This window comes from Geotrypetes seraphini, chromosome 3 (assembly GCF_902459505.1).
Source record: "Geotrypetes seraphini chromosome 3, aGeoSer1.1, whole genome shotgun sequence".
In the NCBI taxonomy this organism is placed as follows: domain Eukaryota; kingdom Metazoa; phylum Chordata; class Amphibia; order Gymnophiona; family Dermophiidae; genus Geotrypetes; species Geotrypetes seraphini.
The window spans coordinates 397,888,908-397,910,180 of NC_047086.1; the positions used below are offsets into that span (position 1 = coordinate 397,888,908).

The 21,273-nt window shown below is 44.5% G+C and overlaps 1 protein-coding gene across 1 annotated transcript in view; it reads right to left on the minus strand.

Moving 5' to 3' along the window:
• The window catches only part of GLP1R (glucagon like peptide 1 receptor), a 245,924-nt gene that overhangs the window by 92,358 nt on the left and 132,293 nt on the right, over window positions 1-21,273 (minus strand). The window lies entirely within an intron of this gene.

Below are 21,273 nucleotides of genomic sequence, written 5' to 3' on the forward strand. Positions count from 1 at the left end.
GCTTAGATAACCTTGATAGGTGGTATATAAAATCCTAATTAAAAAAAAAAAAAAATAGGTAGGATGGTTGTCCTGAACAATCTAGATCCCCCCTTTCCCCCAGAGTGAAGACCCCCCATCTCCCAATCACACTCCCTTCCTGGATGAAGGCACCCCCTCCATTAGCTAGGACCTAAAAAGGCCCTGCACCTGTCGGTCCAGTGGTTCAAGAGCAAAAGTAAATGCCAGTCTTTCCTGCCCTGCTGGTGCCATCTCCTAAACGGTACCCCCTACTGGTAGTGTAAGCACTATTACCACAAGAGGGGGTCATCTAGGATGGTCCAGGACAATAGGACAGGTGACGTTAATCAGTGGCCATCTACATCTACAAAGAGACATGTTTTTAGGCTGGAATTTAAATTACTGGCTGATTGCTTCAATCTGAGTAATATGGGCGTTATGGCATTCCATACAGTCAGGTCAGTTAGACTTAAGATCTTATGTCAAATGGAATCAAGACAGATGTTCTGAAATGACAGAACATAGGAACATAAGAATTGCCACAGCTGGGTCAGACCAGTGGTCCATCGTGCCCAGCAGTCTGCTCCCGCGGCGGCCCCTAGGTCAAAGACCAGTGCCCTAACTGAGACCAGCCCTACCTGCGTACGTTCCGGTTCAGCAGGAACTCGTCTAACTTTGTCTTGAATCCCTGGAGGGTGTTTTCCCCTATAACAGCCTCCGGAAGAGCATTCCAATTTTCTACCACTGTCTGGGTGAAGAAGAACTTCCTTATGCTTGTACGGAATCTATCCCCTTTTAACTTTAGCGAGTGCCCTCTCGTTCTCTCTACCTTGGAGAGGGTGAACAACCTGTCTTTATCTACTAAGTCTATTCCCATCAGTATTTTGAACGTTTCAATCAAGTCCCCTCTGTCTCCTCTTTTCAAGGGAGAAGAGGCCCAGTTTCTCCAATCTCTCACTATACAGCAACTCCTCCAGCCCCTAAACCATTTTAGTCGCTCTTCTCAAGCTGTGCTGGGAGGAACATAGAAGTCTGGTGGGGGAATATGGAATTAAAGTTTAGGCAAGAAGAGAGGACTGTCGTATGTTAAGGGTTAATAAAAGAACTTTGTAGGAGATTCAGAGTTTTAGGGTTAATCTTGCATCTTGAGTTTTTGAACTCAAACTATATTAATCAACTGAGCAGTGGCGTACCTAGCATATGTGACACCCGGGGCCTATCATTTTTTGACCCCCCCATCTGTATGAAAAACATGATTTTTAGTAACAATCCACACGTCACACATGAATATCTAGGAAAAGGCAGCATCTTACATACTGCAGTGAGCAGTACATCAATAAACCCATTGTAAAACTAAACAAGCCAGACTAGTACAGATCAATCCTATAGTCAATCCTAACAGAAAACCATGTCTTTTCGAACACACAGAACACAGAAAACACCTTCGCCTAGTATGTATTCACAAACTAACTCTTCCCCCTTTTACAAAACTGTAGTGTGGTTTTTAGCCACGGTGGTAACAGCTCAGATGCCAACGCTAAAAAACCACACTACAGTTTTGTAAAAGGGGGAAGAGTTAGTTTGTGATTACATACTAGGCGAAGGTGTTTTCTGTGTTCTGTGTTCGAAAAGACATGGTTTTCTGTTAGGATTGACTATAGGATTGATCTGTACTAGTCTGGCTTGTTTAGTTTTACAATGGGTTTATTGATGTACTGCTCACTGCAGTATGTAAGATGCTGCCTTTTCCTAGATATTCATGTGTGACGTGTGGATTGTTACTAAAAATCATGTTTTTCATACAGATGGGGGGGGGGGTCAAAAAATGATAGGCCCCGGGTGTCACATATGCTAGGTACGCCACTGCTCAGTTGATTAATATAGTTTGAGTTCAAAAACTCCAGATGCAAGATTAACCCTAAAACTCTGAATCTCCTACAAAGTTCTTTTATTAACCCTTAACATACGACAGTCCTCTCTTCTTGCCTAAACTTTAATTCCATATTCCCCCACCAGACTTCTATGTTTACATAGAATAAAAATATGTAGACAAAGGTTAAACTGAAGCACCAAGAAGCTGGACTCTGCATACAATGCAACATCACAGAAACAGCGATGCATCTTTCCTAAAGCAAAAACAAAAAGGAATTTTTTTTTCTACCTTGTCTTCTCTGGTTTCTGCTTTCCTCATCTTTTTGTCACTCTCTTCCTTTCATCCACTGTCTACCCTCTCTCTGCCCCTTCTATATGGCATCTTCTCTCTTTCTATTCCCGTTTTAGAAACTTTATGCATCCCCCTTCCATTTCTCCCTTTACCCCCATTAGTCTAGCATCCATCTTCCTCCCTTCCCTCCTCCAATGGTCTGGCATCTCTCCTCTCCTCTTCTGCCCTTCCCTCTCCCACACCCACATGGTCTGGCATTTCACTCTCTCCTCTCCCTTCCCTCCACTTCCATCAGCATCTGCCCACTTTCTCTCCCTCCAATCCAATTCCATGCAGTATCCTTGTGTCTCTTTCCCTGCAATTCCATCAGCATCTGCCCCTTTCTCTCCCTCTACCATGCTTCCATACCACCCTGACCCCCTTTGTCACCCTTCAGCATGATTCCATACCACCCAGACCCCCCTTTGTTACCCTTCACCATGATTCCATACCACCCTGATCCCCCTTTGTCACCCTTCAGCATGATTTCATACCACCCTGACCTCCCTTTGTCACCCTTCAGCATGATTCCATACCAGCCTGACTCCCTTTCTCACCCTCCACACCCTTCCATAGCCACCCTGACCTCCTTTCACCACCCTACTATGCTCCTTTCTTTCTCCATCCCAAAGGTCCCGCGATGACTGCTTCTGCTCCGGATGAAAGAGGTAAGTGACGTCGGAGGGGGCTGGGCCGGCAGACACAGTTAGTTGCGGCAAGATCCCGCAATGATTGCGGCTGCCGGTCCCCCCCCCCCCCAAATGCCACTTACCTCTTCCGGAACAGAGGCGGTAGATAGCGCAGTCATCGCGGGACCTTCGTTCACTTCAGCGCGGCTGCCGACTCTGCTCTAAGTACGGCAGCCGCGCTGAGCTGCCATTTGGAGCAGCGCGGGAGGTTCCGGATACGGCCGGCTGTGCACCCCCTTGGAGCGTGCACCCGGGGCGGACCTCCCCCCCGCCCCCGCCCCCACCCCCACCTTGGTATGCCACTGCAACTGAGCCCCAATATCAAGAGATTGTGAACAACTAACCCAGAGGCAGCGAAATGCCTTTTTTTGGAGGGGGGCCCAAGAGCTCTGCTCAGCAGGATCCTGCGGCGTGTCTCTCTCCAGCTCCTGACTCCCCCACCCCTCCACCTTGCAACATCAACAAGCAGGCCTGCCTCGGACGTGTTTATTCTGCAGTGATGCTTGTTGATGCCCGAAGACTTAAGATTACAGTGACCGGGAGGGAGGTGAGTGGGGGAATAGAGCTGCCTTTAACCGACTCATCTGAGTGCCAGTTTTTGGGGAGGCCATGGCCCCTCCCGTCCTGACACCCATGAAACCACCATCACTTCAGTTTTGCCAGTGTTTAAGGTCAGCTTATTTTGCATTAACTTTATTTCTAAGTGGTTTACATTCAGGTACTTTATAATATTTCCCTGTCTCTCCCAGCAGACTCAAACTCTGTCTAGTGTACCTGGGGCAATGAGGGGATTAAGTGACTTGCCCAGGCTCACAAGGAGCAGTGAAGGATTTGAACCTACAACCTCAGGGTGCCGAGGCTGTAGCTCTAACCACTGCGCCACACCCTCCCATGTTCCAATTCAGCTCCAACAAATGTGTCCAAAGCAAAAAAGAATCACGCATCATCTGTGGTAAATTCTGAAATGTACATTCAACCATTTTAATTTCCTGCAAAGGTGAACAGTTTGCTGCAGTGAAAACATTTGGATTGGAGAATTTATCATTGCACCACACTTCTGGAGCTATGTCTTGGCTGTTTAGATGGTAAGCTCTTTCGAGCAGGGACTGTTTTCATTGTGATTCTGTACAGCGCTATAGAAATAATTCATAGTAGTAAAACCACTCAAGAACTTGGCCTGAAATCCCAGAGCTGAAACAAGTTGATAGTTTGCCAAATCCTTTAGGTGTACTGCATTTTTTTCCATAAAAATATAGGAGCTTATTAACGCCATTAATGCATGTATATGAGGACCCACCCTTGGCAAAAGTATACGGAGAGGCTAGCCCCAGGGCAGGGTTAAGCAAGTCAGAAACCAGGACCATTTAAAATTCTCTTTGGAGGGCCAGAAGCTTGGTCTTAAACTCGTTCTAGGGTACGGTAACGCTTCTCCTCCCCAGGGTGTTTGATTGTGTGTGGCTGGCTGGCAGGGCCAGATTTAGATGAAAAGAGGCCCTAGGCTATTCCACTTGAAGACCTTCCTATTTAGCGATGCTTATTCTTGTATTTAGATTTTACCTTAAACACATATAATTTTTTTCTTTTCCTCCTCTCTTTACCTTTTTCTTTTTCTTCTTCTATATCTCACCAACCGCTTTCATAAAGCGATCCCATCCCATTTGTTTTTTTCCGTCTTCCCTCTTTCTCCCTTCTTCTTTTAACATGTAACTTTCCCCCACCCTCCCCATTTTGCCTCACTTTCAAGTTTGTCTAGTTCAGTGGTTCCCAACCCTGTCCTGGAGGAACACCAGGCCAATTGGGTTTTCAGGCTAGCCCTAATGAATATGCATGAAGCAAATTTGCATGCCTATCACTTCCATCATATGAAAATCTCTCTCATGCATATTCATTAGGGCTAGCCTGAAAACCTGATTGGCCTGGTGTTCCTCCAGGGCAGGGTTGGGAATCACTGGTCTAGTTAATGTCCTCAGTGTGCACTTAGAATGTTCTTAAACTACATATTTATTCAATTTTCTCATATTATTTTTATTGTACACCGGCCAGATACTTGCCGATGGTCGGTATATTAAAAACCAATAAACTTGAAACTTGAAACTTATGAGGCCCTTTCACCTCCCATTTTTAAGTTTGTAAATTACATGAGAGATAATAAAATACATCATTACTGTGATATATATCAATATGTTAAATGAAACATGTTGTTATTGGTACTAACCTTTATAAAAAATGTGACACGGATAATAAATAAAAAAAAGTCGAGAACACTTATTTGGACATTTATTCTCAACACCATATATAGTACTTGTAACAATAACTAATCAAACATAACACACAACATTGCCCCTTCCTATGTCCATAGTGCCCACAGTGCATCCTTCCTCACCTCACCCCCGTCCGATGCCCGCCTGCCTCCCATCCCCCTTCCACTGAAACACCCCTCCCCCCCCCGATGCCAGTCTGGGCCGCCCTGTCCTGACGGATCCACATTTTGCCTCTCCCCGCGGGGCTGGGCTTTGCCCAGCTGTTTCTGGACTGACGTCTTTCCCTCCCCGATCCTCCTCCCAGGGCGAGAAAAAGAAAGGGAGAAGCTGAGTCAGCCCCCTGTTGCGGCCGGAGCTGGTTCCAATCCCGAAGCGTAGAATTTCTCCTTATTTTCGGTTCAGTGTTTTAGTATTCACTGTTTTTAGAATAGTGTAATTTTAATTTTGCTAACAATTTGAATGAAGGCCCCTCTTGATCTTGAGGCCCTAGGCTGAAGCCTAGTTAGCCTATAGGAAAATCCGGCCCTGCTGGCTGGTATGGATGTGGTGGTGTGTGCTGTTCGTAATTTGAGAAGGATGGGGGTGGTTTCTTTGGGAGGAAGGGTGGGGTTGGGGCCGTCTCTGTTCAATGCTTGCTGAGGGGCATAAGAACACAGCTAACCCAGTAGGCATTCTGGTCTGAGTTTTTGTTAATCGGGGAGGCGGGTCTTGGTGGGGATCAGGGTGTGGGTTGGGCTCTTTTGGGGGTGGCTTGGGTACGGGTTGTGTGCTTCCAAGGGGAGGAAGCTGGGTGGGGGAATAATTCCAAATCACTTATTGTTGTACTTTTGGGGGTTTTTTTGACCTTGTTGTGCTTCTGCTGTGTTTGCTGGTTGTACAACAATAAAAAACGATTTACACTACAATTCTCTTTGGCATTTTTATTACGTTGGCTCCTTTAGCTTGGAATGTGCACAGATCTCATCTGGCTAGGAGTTCAAATAAATTAAAACTTCCATTTCCTTCCCTTAGGGGTAAAAATAGAACTTTCAAGAGATTCAGCCACTCTTTCATTTTCAAACTAACTGAGTTCTGGAATGAGTTACTGCTTTCACTTAGAAGCCTAGGCCCTCTTCGTTTTATTTCGGAAAACTCTGAAAACTTTCTTGTTTTCTTTGGAAACGAAGCCATTCTAGATTCTCCTTCTATATTTATAGAAGTTTCGTCAGCAGAAAGCCTGCTGTCATAATGCCACTGTACAGGACCATGGTGAGACCTCATCTGGAATACTGCGTGCAATTCTGGAAGCCACATTACCGCAAAGACGTGCAGAGGGTTGAGTCGGTCCAAAGGATGGCCACCAGAATGGTCTCAGGGCTTAAAGGTCTCTCGTACGAAGCAAGACTAAACAATTTGCAGCTCTACACTCTCGAGGAACGCAGGGAGAGGGGAGACATGATTGAGACGTTTAAATACGTCACTGGACGTATAGAAGTGGAAGATAACATTTTCCTTCTCAGAGGCCCCTCAACCACAAGGGGGCACCCGCTCAAACTCAAGGGCGGGAAATTTCACGGCGACACCAGGAAGTATTTCTTCACGGAGCGAGTGATTGATCAATGGAACAAGCTTCCAGTACAGGTAATCGAGGCCAGCAGCGTGCCAGATTTTAAGAATAAATGGGACACCCATCAGTATTCCCTCTAAGCGGGCGGGTGTTGTGAGCAAACTTTTTTCACTGTGAGCTAAAAATATCGGGCGCCAGCAAGTTATGAGCCAAATAAATATGTTGTCAAAGTTGCTGATACATGAGGACGAGGTATTCAAAGGAATTTTAGGCCTACACGCTAAATTAAATAAGTATAAATACATTAAAACACCCCCACCCCGACGTCCGATTCCTCCCCCAGCCTCCCCTTACCTTTGCGACGCGTTACATGGACTGCCAGCTCGCCTGCCTGCAAGCACGTGTGTGCGCTGTGACGAGAAACTTGTGCGCTGCGATGTAATATTTTGTGCGCCAGCGCACGCCAGCGCAGCTTAGCGGGAACACTGACACCCATGTGGGATCACTACGTGGGTCAGGGCAAAACATTGGCTAATCTTAAGGGGAGGATCTATAGAGTGGGCAGACTTGATGGGCCTTGGCCCTTTTCTGCCGTCATCTTTCTGTGTTTCTGTGTTTCTGTATTGTAAACCGAGTCGAGCACCTTTTTGGCTGAAGACCCTGGTCTATAAAATTAAGTTTTAGTTTTAGTTTAGTTTAGGTAAGCTGTCTCTGTGGCTCAACCAAAAATCTCCAATTCTCAAAGCACTTGGCCGTCAGTTTGACTCCTGGGAAAGCTTACAGTATTTATCACAAAATTTAATCTGGTTGATATTTAGCTGACTGTCGTTGTTTAAATTAGCCCCAGATATTCAGTGCCAGCCAGACGTTCCCAAGCAAGACCTTATAGGGGCCGCAGGGCAGTTGGAACCATTCATCATGACCCCATCTGCTAATCTAGATCCCTTCTCTCCCCCAGAGTGAAGACCCCCCATCTCCCAATCACACTCCCCTCCTGGATGAAGGCACACCCTCCATTAGCTAGGACCTAAAAAGGCCCTGCACCTGTTGGTCCAGTGGTTCAAGAGCAAAAGTAAATGCCAGTCTTTCCTGCCCTGCTGGTGCCATCTCCTAAACGGTACCCCCTACTGGTACTATTACCACAAGGGGGTACTATTACCACAAGGGGGGGGGGGGTCAGTTTTCTATATAAGGCATATTTCCATTAGGAAGAATCTTCAACCATAGGGAGGGTCTCGATTGGTGGGTGGATGGGGGGTCCTGATGGGGAGTTTCCAAATAGTCTTGTGCACCTTTAAGGTCAGAGGCCTGGTGCTCCCGGTATGGTACAATAAATATAGAAAATAGATTTTGGTTGATGTTATTTTACTGTGACTTTATGGCCATTACATGACTTGCGATGTGCACCTGGTGCATACCATATAGAAACATGTTGTTAGATAAAGGCCAAACGGCCCATCCAGTCTGCCCATCTGCAGCATCCACTATCTCCTCCTCTCCCTGTAGACTAAGGCTCTTTACACCTGCAATGAGAGGTCATAGAGCTTTAGGGTTATAAAAACATTTAAACATGATGTTAGATAAAGGCCAAATGGTCCATCCAGTCTGCTCATCCGCTGCATCCACTATCTCCTCCTCTTCTTAAGAGATCTCACGTGCCTGTCCCACGTTTTCTTGAATTCAGACACAGTCTCTGTCTCCACCACCTCTACCTGGAGAATGTTCCACCCATCTACCACCCTTTCAGTAAAAAAAAGTATTTCCTTAGATAACTCCTGACCGGTGAGTTTGACTTTGGTGCCGGGGAAGATGATGGAAGCGCTGATAAAAGACAACATCGATGAGCATCTAGAAATGAATAAACTGATGAAAACAAGTCAACATGGCTTCTGCAAGGGAAGATCATGCCTAACGAACTTATTGCACTTCTTCGAAGGAATAAACAAATGGATGGACAAAGGGGACCCCATAGACATCGTATACTTACATTTCCAAAAAGCCTTTGACAAGGTACCCCATGAACGTCTACTACGGAAACTAAAGAACCATGGGGTGGAAGGAGACGTACATAGATGGATCAAAAATTGGTTGGCGGGAAGAAATCAAAGGGTGGGAGTGAAGGGCCACTACTCAGGCTGGAGGATAGTCATGAGTGGTGTTCCGCAGGGGACCGTACTCCGACCGCTGCTGTTCAATGTATTTATAAATGATCTAGAAACAGGGACGAAGTGCGAAGTAATAAAATTTGCAGACGACACCAAACTATTTAGTGGAGTTAGGACTAAAGAGGACTGCGAAGATTTACAAAGGGACCTGAACAATCTGGGATAGTGGGCGACGAGATGGCAGATGAAGTTTAATGTAGAGAAATGTAACGTCTTGCATGTAGGAAACAGAAACCCAAAGCACAGCTATACAATGGGTGAAAGTACCCAAGAAAAGGACTTGGGGGTAATAGTGGACAAGACAATGAAGCCGTCGGCACAGTGCGCAGCGGCCGCTAAAAAGGCAAATAGAATGCTAGGTACTATCAAGAAAGGTATTACAACCAGAACGAAAGAAGTTATCCTGCCGTTGTATCGGGCAATGGTGCGCCCCCATCTGGAGTACTGCGTCCAATATTGATCGCTGTACCTAAAGAAGGATATGGCGATACTCGAGAGAGTTCAAAAAAGAGCGACACGATTGATAAAAGGAATGGAAAACCTTTCATATGCTGAAAAATTAGAGAAACTGGGGCTCTTTTCCCTAGAGGTGGAGACTTAGAGGGGACATGATAGAGACTTACAAGATCATGAAGGGCATAGAGAAAGTGGAGAGGGACAGATTCTTCAAACTTTCAATAAATACAAGAACGAGAGGGCATTCAGAAAAATTAAGAGGGGACAGATTCAGAACCAATGCTAGGAAGTTCTTCTTCACCCAAAGGGTGGTGGACACCTGGAATGCGCTTCCAGAGGGTGTCATAGAACAGAGTACACTATTGGGGTTCATGAAGGGATTAGATAACTTCCTGAAGGAAAAGGGGATAGAGGGGTATAGATAGAGGATCACTATACAGGTCCTGGACCTGATGGGCCGCCGCGTGAGCAGACTGCTGGGCACGATGGACCTATGATCTGATCCAGCAGAGGCACTGCTTATGTTCTTATGTAATAGATTTTATGTTGTAATGAGCTACTTTATATGCATTTGCATATTTTGGTAGTCTGGTGGGCCGTCCCCCCTCCAACTCCCCCCATTCACCTTTTTTCCCCGAAGACCGGAAGGAGGGATGCTTACTCCCTCCCGCCAGCAGGCCCGCCTCTTCAAAATGGTAGGCCTTTCCCTTCCCAGTGCATCCTGGGATGCACTAGGGAGGGGACGAAGGCTCTGATTGACCCAGGCACCTAAGACTCCTTCTGGACCCTACGACCCTCAATTGTGTGAGGTGGCAACCACTGGAAATGTTGCATTTGGGAATAAGATAGGTAACTGACCCCAAAGACTTACTATCCTTCATCACTCCACTAGACTTCTTCATACCAAACCCAGAAAAGACCCATCAAAAGGTCACCAACTAGACCTAGTTACCTTCTCCTCCAAAGAACAAGTCTACCCCAAAATTCTCTGGGAGCAATTCACTTGGACTGATTCCTTATGGTCAGACCACTGATTATGCAACTTCCAACTCAGCTGGCAAACAAGACGCTCCCCATCCAATCCCAAGGTAGCAAAAATGATCAAAAAAGTGGTAGCCACAAGAGGCTTGGTAAATCCAGTGGAATTCTGGTCACACTACGACATCGCTGCCAACCCAGATCCTGACTCATTTACGGTAGACTCCTGGACCAATCTGAGCACGCTGAACCTAAACAAAATGGCCCCCATAAAATCAAGGAAATTGAGAAACAAAAATTTGGATGGCTGGTTCGACGCCGAACTAGGAATGGCGAAACGGGAGTTACGAAAACTTGAAAGAATATGGCTGAAATCTGGAGACAATCAAGAGAGAGTGAACTGGAGAACAAACTTAAGAGTATAAAAAACTCAAGAGTACAAAAAACTCGTAACAACTAAACGCACTAACTTTTACTCACTAAAAATTGGTTCTCCAGATACCGACATCAAAAATCTTTTCAAACTAGTTAACAATCTTTACGACATTCAGACCTTAACCCATCCTACCCTAGACTCCCCACCTCCAGTCAATGCCCTAGCCGAATTTTTCAACAATAAAATCTCCAACCTGAGAGCCACCCTTTCGGTCTCTACATCCAATCATCTGAACTACCCAGTTGCTCAACTCAACGATGAACCTAGGGTAGACATGATCTGGAACACTTTTACCATCCCCACCTGGCAATAATTCTGCAAGTTCTATTCTAAATATGCTGATTCCTATTGCAAATTAGACTGTTGCCCACCAAATGTGATGAAAGTCACCCCGGTCACCTTCAAAACCAAGCTACACACTTTGCTTTCTTCCCTCCTACGGTCAGGTACTTTTCCAGAGGCCCTAGGCCAGATCCTAATCACTCCGATAGTAAAAAATCCCAAAGAATCAATTAAACTGTCTTCTAATTACAGACCCATCGCAAGCATTCCCTTCTTTGTAAAATTGATGGAAGGCATAGTCAAACAGGATTTAGTAACCTATCTGGACAAATTCAGTATACTACATGACAACCAGTCAGGTTTTCGTTCCGGGCACAGCACTGAAACTGTTATTGCTCACTGCTAGATTCCCTCCACAGTTTATTTAGCCAGGGCACTAGTGCTCTGGTCCTGCAATTTGACCTAAGTAATGCCTTCGACTTAATTGATCATGCTATTCTTAAGGACTGTTTGGAGTCAATCGGTCTCTCTGGTAATGTATTAAAATGGTTCCAGGGTTTTCTGAGTAAACGATCTTACCAAGTTTATAGCAACAACACTCATTCCTTCAGCTGGGTAAACTCATGCAGAGTCCCACAGGGCTCACCCCTATCCCCCACACTGTTCAACATTTACCTGGGGAACCTATTGCAAAGTTTAAAAATCAAATTTTACATCTATGCTGATGACATCACCATTATCTTTCCCCTAACAAACCTAACACCCGAGATGAAGAATCACCTGCCATCCATTTTAAAGCAAATCGAACTATGGATGGCCGATTTCAAATTAAAACTCAATTCAGAAAAAAAACAAATTCTTCCTGGCGAGCTCGAACGACAAAATCAAAGATTCATCAATTTCCTTGAATGGTCTAGTCTTTCCGATTGCAGATTCCATAAAAATTCTGGGAGTTACTCTGGACCGCTACCTTACCCTTGAAGCGCACACAGACTCGCTGATTAGAAGAGGCTTCTCAACATTATGGAAATTGAGAATCATCAGAAAGTACTTCGATACTATCTCGCTCCGCTTACTGGTACAATCCTCCATTCTAAGCTCACTCGACTACTGTAACATCATTTATCTAGGGTCTTTCAAAAAAATCACTCAAAGACTATGAATCATCCAAAACTCGGCAATCCGATTGATTTTTGGGTTAAAAAAAAATAGGAACACCTAACTCCCTACTACCAAAAGCTCAACTGGCTGCCCCTCGAAGTGAGAGTGGTGTTCAAATTTGCCTGCCTCTGTTTCAAATCCATTCTAAGTTCGGCCCCCTTATACTTGGTTCCCCATTTCAACTTAGAATGTCCACCCAGATCCACACGCAGACTACACCTATTTAACCACCCAACACTAAAGGCCTACCATTACAAAAGATACCTGAACAGAACACTTGCCTTCCAAGCAGGTCAACTGAACGATTGGCTGGGTAACATTATCACGCTAGCCTCATCCTATCTAAGTTTCAGAAAACTTGTAAACACAAACTTGTTTAACCAATTTGTAACCAAGTCCTCTCAAGCCTCTCCTCTCCAACCCTAACCGAATTGTTCCCAAAATCTCTTATGCCTCACCTCTGTATCATGCTCTCCTGTATTTTGATGATCTTACATTGTACCTGTATTCACTGTTTGTCCAGCTCTTCTTTATTGTAAACCGCCTCGAACTACCACGGCTTTGGTGGTATATAAGAATAAAATTATTATTATTATTATTATTATTATTAACTGTTGCTCTGGGCTGGCTAATATCTCCTCATCTGTGATCACCAGGGCAGGAGGACTAAGTGCTGTCATATTTTCTGTGCCTTCTCTTCCTCTGCCCACTCAGGACAAACAGCTAACTAGCGAGAAACAAAGCTATAATCCAAGGGAGGTGCTAGACCAGGGAGAAAAGGATGATGCTAGAAAGAGGAAGGGAGGAAGAAGATGCTGGAACAGAAAAGAGAGGTCGTGTTGGGCATGGTTAGGGGGGGGGGGTTGAAGATGGGGATACCAAAGGGTTAATCCTGCCCTGGTCTGCAACAATATCACTTGTTTCCAACCTGACATTTGTCACAGATGCACAAGTGGATAATTATTGGCTCATGAGTAATTCTGGATGTGCTGAGATGGGAAAACTCTGCACATTTGAATGAGGCTTCAGAACCACAGCCAAATAATTTAAAAAGTTAATGCACAATCAGAGACAATTCCCCATATGGTCTGCAATTCTAGGATTTGGCAGGTAAGACGGCATAAGGTAAAATATCTTTCCCACATTATTTATGTACTTTCTGTCTGTTATGACACAGTGAAGGCAGCTTGCAATTTGATTTTCAACTACTGTAGGCATTGTGACAACCAGCGATCCATTCTAAAATTTATTCTCTCCGTGTATGGCATCAAATTATTCTTTTCCACAGAGAGGTAATAATTGTTCCATCAGAAAAAAATTAATGTCTGGGCTATAATTAAGTATAGCTTTTTCTTTTGGTGACGTAGGCAGCTGCCTAGCTAAAAGGGTTGCATTTTCAACTGCATGAGCAACATTTTCTCACAAGCACCACTCAGCTACAATACTTGGGGCTAGATCAGGGGTGGGCAACTCCGGTCCTCGAGGGCCGGAATCCAGTCGGGTTTTCAGGATTTCCCCAATGAATATGCATGAGATCTATTTGCATGCACTGCTTTCAATGCATATTCATTGCGGAAATCCTGAAAACCTGACTGGATTCCGACCCTTGAGGACCGGAGTTGCCCACCCCTGGGCTAGATTCGCTAAGCCCACTGATCAAGTTCCGACCACTTAGTGACCCCTTTGCGACCCGATTTTCCTCTGACCTGATTCACTAACCTCTGTCCCGATCATCCTCCGATCCGCACATGCAAATGAGGGAGAACGGCATTCAAATGTAGGCAGGCAGCGATTCACTAAAAAAAAATGAGGGACACCGACTGGGCTGGCTGATCAAAAATAAGCCATTGCTGAGGACCAGTCGCTCAGGTCCTTTCCGACTGCCCTGCCTTCTGCCGCCCTGCTTTCTGCTCCGATCTCCTGTTCTCTGCCCCGATCTGCTGCTCCCTGTCCCGATCTCCTGCTCTCTCTCCCGACTCTCCTGCCCTTCCTCACAGTGCAAGTCCGTACTTTTAACCCGCGGGTTTAAAGTGGGTTAAAACCATGGGCTTGCAAAGAAAAAAAAAAGTTAAGTTTCCTGCAGATGGTCTGCAGTCAGTTGGGGGCGTGATTCTGATCGCCCTCATTTGCATGAGGGCGATTCGTGAATCAGCCCCCCGGCCACGGATCGGATCGGATCGCTCTTGGATCGGATCCATGGCCTTAGTGAATCTGAGCCTTGGTCCGACCTGCTCCCCTGAATGACTCAAGGCCTAAGTCTAACCAATAAAAGTCTTCAAAGACTTCAGTGGATCCAGAACACTGCAGCTAGGTTGATCTTCGCAAAAAGCATATTCGATCATGTTTTCCCGCTTCTGTCAAAACTTCACTGGATTCCGGTGATTTCTAGGATTCCCTTTAAATGTACCTGCCTAATTTTCAAGATCCTACATGGCATTCTTCCTCCCCTAATCCCACTATCCTGGAATTCTTTGAGACCCGACACTACCAGATCCGCCCACATACTCAAACTATCTTTCCCCTCCTTAAAAGGCGTCATGTGTGCAGGTAAATTAGGGAAATCCCTTTTCTTCAAATTCACAGAGCTTTGGAATAACCTCCCTGCCCCACTGCTGAACCTAGGCTCATTCCAATTATTCCGAAAGCATCTGAAAACCTGGCTTTTCTCCAAAACGTAAAGCGATCTATTTAAAATGTAAAGCTAGCTATCCTCTTCATAACCTCTAATTTCTTATTATGTCCTTCCCTCATTTATTGAATTACCTGTAAACCGTGCCGAGCTCTATCTTTATGGAGATGATGTGGTATACAAACTTAAGATTTAGTTTACTTTGGAGGTTGGAGCAATCAGAGCACTATTAAGCTGGAATCAGTTCTGGTCCGCTTGCTTGCTTTCATATACATTAGGTGTGCCATTTTTTCACCCTAATATCCTAGAACTCTCTATAAAGAAGCTGATTTGCTAATTAAATATGAGCAAAAAAAAGAAAAATCAAACGCCCACTAATATTAGGGGGTGGTAGTTGAGAGGAACTATGTGCACATCATGCTTAGAAACTTCGTAGTGCATTGGTTAGAGCTACAGCCTCAGCACCCTGAAGTCATGGGTTCAAACCCACGCTGCTCCTTGTGACCCTGGGCAAGTCACTTAATCCCCCCATTGCCCCAGGTACATTAGATAGATTGTGAGCCCATCAGGACAGACAGGGAAAAATGCTTGAGTACCTGAATAAATTCATGTAAACCGTTCTGAGCTCCCCTGAGAGAATGGTATAGAAAACTGAATAAATAAAATAGTGTGAAAAGTTTCAGCCTCCGGTAACCAGAGCTGGTATTGTGACATCATAATGCCTCATTCCACCAATAAGAGCCAACCTCATCAGTGATGTCACAATGGCTGGATTGTCCTACACTTTGATTTCTAGAGTGGGGCAGTGGTTAAAGCTACAGCCTCAACACCCTGAGGTTGTGGGTTCAAACCCACGCTGCTCCTTATGACTCTGGACAAGTCACTTAATCCCCCCATTGCCCCAGGTCCATTAGATAGATTGTGAGCCCACCAGGACAGACAGGGAAAAATGCTCAAGTACCTGAATAAATTCATGTAAACCGTTCTGAGCTCCTCTGGGAGAACCGTATAGAGAATTGAATGAATAAATACTTTTAAAGAATTTATTGAATATTTATATATGGAGGGGAGGTATCAGGAAAACCTAGTGCTTTCCTGGCACTTTAAAGTATGACAAATCCGTGCCAAAATGTGGCCAGTCACCACTAGATCACCCATCGTCATGCGCCATTTTTGTCATTCAGATTGACTGTGTGCAGTGCTGAAGTTCCCGAAGAAGGAGGAGTTACCGCTGGAAACTTGTGAGATAAGTACAAGGTTTATTCCTCATTTGTCAGATGAATAACAGTGAATGCCATTTTGTTTCCCAGCAAACATTTTGGACGCAGGATGACACAATTATGATTCTGACTTTAAGAACAAAAGATTAGCCATACTGGGTCAGACCAGTGGTCCATCTAGCGTAGCCCAGTATCCCGTCTTCACGGAGGCCAATCCAAGCCACAATTACCTGGCAAAAACCCAAATAGTAGCAACATTCCAGAGCTGATATTGTGATGTCATAATGCCTCATTCCACCAATGCCTAAGAGCCAAACTCATCAGTGATGTCACAATGGCTTCATTGTCCTCGACTTGGCTCACATAAGAACAGCCTTACTGGGTCAGACCAATGGTCCATCTAGCCCAGTATCCCATCCTCACAGAGGCCAATCCAAGTCAAAGGTACCTAGCAAAAACCCAAATAGGAGCAGCATTCCAGAGCTGAGACTGTGACATCATAATGCCTCATTCCACCAATGCCTAAGAGCCAAACTCATCAGTGATGTCACAATGCCTTGACTGTCCTATACTTGGTTCACATAAGAACATAAGAATAGCCTTAATGGGTCAGACCAATGGTCCATATAGCCCAGTATCTCGTCTTCGCGGAGGCCAAGTCACAAGTACCTGGCAAAACCCCAAATAGTAGCAGCATTCCATGCGACTGTCCCATGTCAGATGGAAGAACACTATTTTTGTTTAAATACGTATCATGCATTGTGAAAACTGAGAACTCTCACGCACCATTATCACAATTATTATTTTTGTTAATATGCGAGTTTGACAAATCTGACTTTGAGATTTTGCTTCCTCTAGGGTAATTCATTATATATTTTGAGTACCTACCTATACTATATCTATAGCCTTATTCTCACCATGATAAGGGAGGGGGAGGAGAGAGCGAGAGTCCTGGACAGGTGAAGATTTTAAGTCCTCTATGAAACTAGAGGTAAAGACAAAGCCCCCTGAAACCCCCCCAGAATAATAGGCCAATAAACACTACTAAAGGCCTAAGATGGCTGAGAATGCTCTGACTAATGCTGTCAGCCTTTGCACAATCTATGCTTGCTGAAATCAGCAAGCCAAGAGAAACTTATGCTAAAATAAGCAAGTCAATCGAAACTTATTCTTTTACATGGCAACTGGTACCACATCTGCTCTAGTGCCATAAGAACAGGGAAGTGAACATAAGAAGGATGAGGACATGTCCTGACCAAGAATATAAAAAATACAGATATATCCTGGAATGGGCCGAGCCTTACTGGACACCTTGCTAAAAATTGATGATTTGATATTAAAATGATATTTGACGGGAATGGATAGTTATTTTAGTAAACAGGGCGTGCGTAAAGTATGACACAGCATGACACAAGATAATGTTAACCAATTAATAAATTGATAAACGTTTGTAAGTAACCAATGAGAATGTAAAATGTAACGTGCACCAATGTGGACCAGGGCTATCAGAAGCATATAAAAGATAGCTCTTTTGGCTATAAGGAAGGACAGACATCCAGGTATACTCAAGCGTTTGAGGCATACTATCTGTCAGCTCCATATGCTGTAAGGATTTGCTCTTGTAACCTGTTATTGATTGTTAATAAAATAGATATTAATTATAACAGCATATTGGGTTTCCGTTAAGTCAACGAACATCTCCAATCCCTGGTGAAGAAATGCTTCTTCAGCCTTCACATGCTAAGGAAAGTCAGACCCTATTTTCACCAAAAACACTTTGCAGTCCTAGTACAATCCATCATCCTCTCCAGATTGGATTATTGCAATTCTATCTACCTCAGCCTAACCAAGAAAAGCCTCCACAGACTTCAGCGGATTCAGAACGCCGCAGCTAAGCTTGTTTTCGCGAAAAGCAAATTTGATCACGTCTCACCACTCCTGTCTAAGCTCCATTGGCTCCCAGTAATCCCCAGGATCCACTTCAAATGTGCGTGTCTGGCCTACAAGATCCTACATGGCATCCTTCCTGCCGTTATCCCTCTATCCTGGAACTCCCCAACCCCTACTTCCTCCAGATCCTCCCAAATTTTTAAACTATCCTTCCCTTCCATAAAAGGTATTTCCCATTAAGGCAAACTTGGGTCATCCCTCCCCTTTAGAATCACTGAGATCTGGAATAACCTCACCTCCCCTCTCCGAACCTCAAGCTCCCTCCAACTCTTCCGCAAACACCTAAAAACCTGGCTATTCTCAAAACTGTAACACTTCCCCCCTCTTAGGCCTCTCACCTTCCCCCTTTACACCTAACTCTTTAATCTCTCCACTGTAGTTCCTCTCTCATCTTTCTTCCTGTAAACCGTGCCGAGCTCCACATTCGTGGAGATGGTGCGGTATATAAACCCAAGGTTTAGTTTAGTTTAGTTTAGTTATTGAAGGCCGTAAACAGGCGGCTCTTCAACCAGAAGAATTTTTTTGTTTGTCACCACTAGATCACATCATTCTCCTCCACCGCCATTTGTAAACTATCTCCGTGAACAAATTGTCTATATAAAATTGCTCCGCAAATCCTCTAAACCACAATTTGTTCATGGAGTTACGGCATCAAATTTATCCCATACTTGATCTGCACTAATTCCTGAAGTGGGAACGTCTAAGATTTTCCAGATCTTGATGAACTGTAACTATTTTGTTTGGAAAGAAATCAGATAGCTCAAGAAACTCGTCCAACGGCCTTAAAACCACCTTTGCAATCACTTTGCCCACCATTGGCAGAGTAGAAATGGATTCAGACTATTAGATTTAAACCAAGATCTGACTGTAGCTACTTTCAATAACTGAGGAAAAACTCCCTCACATAATGATGTATTTCCAATTTGAGTCAAAAAAGGAGCTTCAGACTCTGCCAATTGTTTAATCAATGCTAATGAACAAAGTTCAATGACAGATTAAGTAGGTTTCATTGTTTTCACTGTAGAAATAACCTTCTTAGCTTTGATCTCTTTGAATTGTGACCAACTCACATTTGAGGTGGGATTCTGTATTGAAACATCTTTCAATGCTTTTCCCAATTTGTCCTACGATATATCAATCTTCCTCCCTATAAACCGCGCATAATCGTCAGCTTCAATCCCAACTATGTTTTGATTTCCCTTCTTCTCATCACATAAATATTCCACTGTTTCTAATAACTCCCTTAGTAATTGATTCTTGGATTCCGTTAGAACGATAATTACAGAATCTCTTTCCATATTGCAAAATACAAAACACTCTGAGGCTCATAATCAAAACTTTGAAACGTCCAAAAACCAGCCCAAGTCGACACTTGGATGTCCTAATAGCTGGGTTGTCCAAGTGCCGATAATTGAAACTGACTTTCTGGACGTCCAGAGCTCAGAGAGACATGTTGGGAAGTATGTTATGGGCAGACATTGGGCAGGCTTAGACCTGGACGTCCTGCAGTGATAATTGTGATTTTGAGCCAGTCATGGCCTTAGGCCCCCTCACACTGCATCCCAAGATTCACTGGGAAGGGGAAGGCCTGTCATTCTGAGCACACGGCACTATAGGCAGGAGGGAGTGGGCTTCTCTCCTGCTGATTTATCATCCGAAGATACGGGGATGTCGGGGTTGGGGGGGTCCAGAAATGTTGGGGGATTTGGGGGGGTCTGTGGATATCAGGGGGGTCCATGGATATTGGGGGGAGAAGTGTAGGGCTCAATGGTTCCTTTTTTATTTGGTTAGTACTGGAGGGGATCTGTGCCTAGGAGGGAGGTAGGGAGGAATCTCCCTGCCAGTTCATCTGATCCTGGAAGGCAGAATCACCATCAGCTGAGCTGGCAGGATTCCCCAAATCTGGCTCAGCTGAAGGGGATTCCCTTGCCACGATCAGAGAAGGTAGTTGGGTACATCTGCAAGACTTGCTTTTGTGCGTTTTCCATGTGGACGTTTTTATTTTTGAAAATGGCCCAAAAAGAAAGATGTCCTAAGGACCAAGACGTCTACATAGGCCATTTTCAAAAATAAAAGATAGACGCCTGGCTGTTTTGAAAATGGACATTTTCTCTACTGGATTTCTGGATGTTTTTTCCAAAACGTCCAAATTAGACTTAGACTTCCTATTGAAAAAGTCTCTCTCAGGGTTTTATTTTAAATGACTCATATAATCATCAACATCTGACAATCTCCACAAAAGCTCAGCCACTCGTAATTCCCTTCTTAAAGCCACAAGTCCTGAAGAAAACTAAGGTCTATATTCACCTTTTTTCACAGTTACAATATATTTGACATGCATAACAGAAACAAAGTAGGATACAACTTTGAGCAAAATGGAGGCTGATGAGCTGAAGTTTGCTGGCGAGTTCACAGATAAGAGATAAATCATAGTCTTCCTAATACTATCAATCTAAAAAAGAGCAGGAAACAATCCATGCCAAAAGACAGAAGAGAAAAGCTATAGAAAGTAGCAATGTATGATGACTCTTTGATGATAAGAAGGGAGCACAGTTACTTGTAGTCAGCCTGCCGTCTAAAAGGGATAGAACTTGCAGGGCAGCAACAGGTAAAAGAAACTTAGTTCCGATCTAGCTTCAGATTGTTCACGGCCAATAACTGCAAAACTGAAAGAAAAGATATCAAAATAGCATAGGACACTCCTCCATGCTCTCTAACCTTGATGTGCATTTCAGGTGATCTTTCCTCAGGGGAGGGTCTTCTGTAGCTCCTTGGAGCAATGTGAAAAGATGATTCCTTGAGAGCCAGGTAAGAAGAGGCAGGCTGTGCGTAATCATTCCTTTGGGAGAGTCAGGGAAGCTGGAATAAGTAAATAGCTGTGCGTGATGATTCCTTGATGAGAAGCAGATGATAAATGATAAATGAGAGAGGTCGTGCATGACGACCCTTGGATGGGATGAAACACGGAGAGAGACCCTGCATGGGAAGAAACAAACAGACTATGTAACGTTCATTCTACACCGACTCAGTTCAAGCAGCGACGATTCCCTTGTCAGATATGGACCCCCAGTTTGCCAATTATTCTCTCACAACAATCTTCAGTTTGTACACTGAGGCTAGCGCTGGGACAGTCTCTCTGCTCAAGGATGGAAATGGAAATGCTGGTCCCATTTTTCATGACAGAGCTGTGTTGGAAAGAGAGTATGTTCAAGCAGCTTTTGGAGGCCGGATCCTGTTTATTGCTGAGAAAAGACAGCCTGCAAAGTTCTAATTGCCTTGGCCCCAAAAACCCCCCAT